The sequence below is a fragment of the Octopus sinensis genome, linkage group LG8 (assembly GCF_006345805.1).
Source record: "Octopus sinensis linkage group LG8, ASM634580v1, whole genome shotgun sequence".
NCBI classification, from domain to species: Eukaryota; Metazoa; Mollusca; class Cephalopoda; order Octopoda; family Octopodidae; genus Octopus; species Octopus sinensis.
In genome coordinates this window covers 77,513,958-77,520,143 of record NC_043004.1, presented here as the reverse complement: position 1 = coordinate 77,520,143, position 6,186 = coordinate 77,513,958, and positions in this window count along the sequence as shown.

Here is a 6,186-nt window from a genome sequence, read left to right as displayed (position 1 = left end):
AAAATTATGCCCACATTGTAACTTTATAATGAATGTGTTTTTTCCTAACATGAACCTTCCTCAGTTAACAACATATTTATGTGTGTGTGTGTATGAGGGTTTGTGTGTATATATATATATATATATCACGTGATCATGTGACCGACATTGTTTTAGCTTTCAAACGATGCCACCCCGCTGGCTAAGCGAGCAGGCCAACAGAAGAAAGAATAAGAGAAAGTTGCGGCAGAAGAGTACAGCAGGGATCACTACCCCCACCCCCTGCCGGAGCCTCGTGGAACTTTAGGTGTTTTCGCTCAATAAACACTCACAACGCCCGGTCTGGGAAATGAAACCGCGAGTCCGCTGCCCTAACCACTAGGCCATTGCGCCTCCACACTCATATATATATATATATATATAATATATATATATATATATAAAAATGTATAGAATATTTCTATACACAAAGAAGAGACCTTTGACAGGATTCCTTTCATGCTAAAAAGGCCAGTTGAAACCTAAACCACGATAAAAGAATTCATGAAGCATGCCAATTATAACACAAGAATGAACAAAAGATGAATTAGTTAATCCCAGGTTCGAGTTTCACCATTAATTGCCAAATTAATTGCCTCATGAATTCTTCTTTTCATGGTTTAGGTTTTAACTGGCCTTTTTAGCATGTCAAAGGTCTCCTCTCTGTGTATAGAAATATTCTATACACTTTTATATTTTTAAAAATATGTTATGTCTTACGACTTTTATTTATGCATGCTAATCACTGGTAATAAATTATTTTAATTTATTACCCTCATATTTACGGTATGTGTGTGTCTGTTTGTGTGTGTATATATATATATACACACACATGTGTTCATATATATACATATATGTGTGTGTGTATATGTATATATATATATGTGTGTGTGTATATGTATATATATATATATATATATATATATATATATACATGTGTGTGTATATATATATGTGTGTGTGTGTGTATATATATATATTGGATGAATGTATGTTCGTCATTTAATTTCAATTTCTTCCTTTGATTTCTACTATCTTTTCTCCATACTTGACTTGTTTGGGTATGAAAGCTTGTATTGAAATAATCAGTACATGACTTATTAAATATAGTTCAACAAATTCATTCATAGGAGACTGGGTGTTAAAATGGATTATAGGTTTTATTGTTCATATTGCAATACAATTGTTTCATACAAATAGACCCAGACATGCATAAATAAAACATAGTAATAGTCAAACTTGTACACCTCGGTAGGTAATTATTTAAAGGAAAAACAAAAGATACAGACATTTAAAGTACGTAGATATTTTTCTTAGTTATCATTTTATGGGGTTTATATATTTGTTCTTCCAGTCATGCTTATTCGAGTCTAGACTAAAAAAAAATTAGGACATGGGTGCTAATATATGTAATATTTAATTTGATATCCCTTCTATGAAATCCAATATATATCTCTATTTAAACGTCCTTAAAAAATTTTTGGGAGGAATAATGAATATATAAATCCCATAAAATGATAACCAAGAAAATAACCGATGTACTTTAAATGTCTTTATTTTATTTTTCCTTTAAATAATTGCCTACTGAGGATTGCCTATTATGATGTTCTATTTATGAATATCTGGGCCCATTTGTATGAAACAATTGTATAACAACATAAAAAATAAAACCTAAAATCCATTTTAACATTCAATCTCCTTCATTTCATAAATATGAATGGATTTGTTGAACTTTGTTTAATAAGTTAAGTCAAATACTGATTATATATATCATCATCATTGTTCGACTGTGGTCGAGATAATGGAATTTACTGTTACGCCAGACTTCATGGTCCATCATAGCATCACGGAGGTCCTGTCACTGGATGCCTGTATCCCTAGAGATTACATCAGGGTAGGAGAGTGTGCGCCCTCTGGTATCACGAGCAGATGGCTTCCAGAGGAGAAGAGTAGAAATTACCTCGTTTTCAGCTCTACAACAATGTCCAGCAAACTGGACTCTTCTACCTTTCACAAGAGATGATACAGGTGGTAGTTTCCCATATATTTGTACTTTGGTTGGATGACTCTTCCATGAGAGATTTTGAGCTCTCATAAGGAGGTGATTGTAAGTTCCATCAAACCGCCTCTCAAGCTTCTTTGATAACATCCAGATTTCTGAGCCATATAGTTAAGATGGTCTTCAACCATCTTAACCCCTGATAGGGAAACTTCATCTTTCTCAATCAAAGCCGGAATACTGCAGGGAGACACACTCACCCCATTTCTCTTCATCATTGTTGTTGACTATATGCTACGTATGTCAGTTGATACCATTTCTGGTAAGGGCTTTGAAATAAAATCCAGAAGAAGTTCCAGACACCCAGCTGAACATATATATATATATATTTATCAGTGTGTGTGTGTGTGTATATATATATATATATATATATACATCCTTGCCAGAAAAAGGGAAAGATGGCTGCTTATAAATGCCAAAACCTTCCCAGGCGAAGAATATACCCCAAAACATAGACTGGTAATTAGTGACTTAGGATCAGGGCTAAGTGGATGCCCAGAAGACGACCAGCAAGGCGAAGAAGGGTCTGGAGACTTAAAGATCCTGAAAATGGACAGATTTAGAGACATATTACTCGAAGCCTTTGACGAAATAGAAGGGGATATAGCTTCACATGGTGTAGAAGACAACTGGAAGTTTCTATGGGACAACTGCTGAGAGCCATTGACCAGATCTGTGGATGGTGCAAAGTCCCCTCTCGACCCAAAATAACGTGGTGGTGGAACAATGTTGTAGATAGGGCTATAAGGTAAGAGCATTAGATTCCTTGGAAAAAAGCTTCGAATGTATACGAAAGAAGGACGGAAAAACGGACGATGTCACACGAATATGAATACAAAAATAATACAAAAAAATGCAATAATAATAATAATAACAGGACATAACAACAGGTGTCTTTCGACTGGAGAATTGAATTCAGCTGGCGTGTTGGGAATTAGGTCTTACAGCTGAGGAAAAGTATTGATATGACAAACGCAAAAAGGCCAGCAGTCAGCCAACAGTCACATGAGAAGAGAAGAGAAAGAAAAAGAGGAACAAAGTAATGTTCTCTTATATATATATATATATATATATATATATATATATATATATATATATATACAAGTAATAAGAGAGAGAGACCACATGTGGTCACTCTAACGCTAGAAATAGATCCGCAAAGGGAATCCACCACTAAAGAATTGTTCTCAAGCTTATTACTTGTATTAATAATTTTTACTGTATCACAGTTTTTTTACACTAGGCCACTTGGTGTTTTAAATTGATGTTATTAATTAATATTCAATTTTTTTCACCCTTATTGTGATTTTAATTATATATATATGTATATATATTTAAAATTAAATAAGGGTAGAAATTGATATTAATCAATTAAAACCAGTGGCCTAGCATATTTAAAAAATCCAAAGATTAAAATTTTTTTACATACAAAATTTAGAGGATTGACCACTAAAAGTAGACATGCTAGATATAGACGTCAAAATCGCTTGACCACTAAAAGTAGACATGCTAGATATAGACGTCAAAATTGCTATTATCCATGGAGAATGTGTTCTCAAGAAAAAATTCAGCAAAAAACAAATGAAAATATATGAAATAAAAAACGATTACCTATTTAAGGGAGGCTGGGCGGCAGGTATACATAGCCAAGGGTGAAGTGGAAAAGAAGAATTTTGTCAATGTCCAGCGAAGTGAGGACCAAAGAACTGGGGTATTTTGGATTGCTAGACAGTGTGTGAGAGAAAATTGTGATGTCAGAGGAGGGAAATGCATCCGCATGGATGATGGTGCACTTGCTTTCAATGTTTCTGAAAAGAAAAAGGCTTGGAGAAGCCATTATGAAAGACTGCTGAATGTGGAGAATGAATGGGAGGAGGAGAGCCTGCCAAATGTTGACCCAGTAGAGGGACCAGCTATCCCAATAGACAGCTCCCTAGTAGATAAAGCAATTAAGGGTATGAAGCCAGGAAAAGCCCCTGGCCCATCAAGAATCACTGCTGAGATGCTTAAAAGATCTGGTGGTGTGGGCTACGGCCTAGTCACCCACATTGTAAACCAAGTAGTTCATGATGGAGTCATACCCAATGACTGGCATAACAGCACCTTAGTCAACTGCTACAAGGGTAAAGGTGATGCTCTAGATAGAAATAACTGTTGGATCAGGTGATGAAGGTCATAAAGAGGGTCATAACCCATCTCATTAGGGAGAGAGTCTGCTTAGATGAGATGCAGTTCAGTTTTGTTTGGGTAGAAGCACCATTGATGCCATATTCCTGATTCGACAACTGCAGGAGAAATACCTTGCTAAAGATAAATGCCTCTACTTAGCTTTCGTGGACTTGGAGAAAGCCTTTGACAGGGTTCCCCGATCCCTTATCTGGTGGGCGATGCAGAAACTGGAGATTGATGAATGGGTAATAAGGGCTGTACAGGCCCTATACAGAGAAGCCCTCAGTCCCCTTCTATTCATCATAGTCCTCCAGGCAATAACAGAGGAACTTAAGACGGGTTGCCTCTGGGAGCTCCTCTATGCTGATGACTTGGCCCTCATAGCCAAATCACAACCGGAACTAGAAAAGAAATTTTGTGTGTAGAAGCTTGGTTTAGAATCAAAAGGCCTTAGAGTCAATGTAGCAAAGACCAAAGTTATAGTAATTAGGAAGGTGACCTCATCACACACCCCCTCAGGTAGGTGACCATGCTCAATCTGTAGAAAAGGTGTAGGTAGAAACTCCATAAGATGTACCCAGTATAAGCTATGGACGCATAAGAGGTGCAGCAACATTAAAGGAAAATTAACCAAGAAGATAGATTTCATGTGCAGCAAATGTCCAGGGGCAAGAGACACCACAGATACTCAGAAAACAGATTCCATCACACTCCAGGGGGAGAAACTAGAAGTGGTTGATAGTTTCTGCTACCTAGGTGACCAAATTAGTAGTGGAGGTGGATGCTCAGAGAGTGTCACCACAAGAATAAGAATAGCCTGGGCAAAGTTTAGAAAGCTTCTATCCCTACTGGTGACAAACGGTCTCTCGCTCAGCTGCCACAAACTGGATGTGTCTGTTCACCTCCAACAATAGAAAGCAGTTGCCATATTTCATTCCATAATGGCCATCTCTGAAGAGTGCAGGGTTACATAATCGTTGAACCATTAGTACAAAACGGATTAATAATATCGGCCGTAATGGATATATAATCAATTACACTTCGATTAATATGCCCACTCTAGTGACAACAAATATAGGAATGCATTTTTTTCTGACTTATGGATTCTTAAACGGTATATGTATGTATATATATATTTAAAGGTGGCGAGCTGGCAGAAACGTTAGCACGCCGGGGGAAGTGCTTAGCAGTATTTCGTGTGCCGTTACGTTCTGAGTTCAAATTCCGCTGAAGTCGACTTCGCCTTTCATCCTTTCGGGGTCGATAAATTAAGTACCAGTTACGCACTGGGAATCGATATAATCAACTTAATCCGTCTGTCTGTCCTTGTTTGTCTCCTCTGTGTTTAGCCCCTTGTGAGTAGTAAAGAAATAGGTATATGTATGTGTGTGTGTGTGTATGTGTGTCTCTGTGCTTGTCTCCTCCCTTGCCTAACAACTGGTGTTGGTTTGTCTATGCCTAGCAGTTTGGCAAAAGAGACCGATAAAATAAGTAACAGGTTTAAAAATAATTGCTGGGGTTGATGTGTTCTACTAAACCCTTCACGGCAATGCCCCAGCATGGCCAAAGTCTAATGACTGAAACAAGTAGTCACATCATGAGCAGACCACCATAGTTTCATCTGATTGGTCCATTGGCATGGACAGGTTTTCTTGAACATTCTAGAATTTGACTTCTAGTCCTCTATAAAAACCTAAGACAGATAGCACAGACAGATGATAGGAACCTTCGTCACCATGAATATATAGCATAAGTTTTTTTCAATAATATTGGACAAGCCGCAGGTTACCGTATCAATAACTTGCCGTAAACTTAATATCTCTCTCCTATTATATAATTATTGCTGCTGTTATCTGTGAAAGTCCAACGCTGTTTGACTTTATCTGTGATGATATAATCTTCATGAGGGTTGTTCAGCTACTCCAACACGCAGCCCGAGA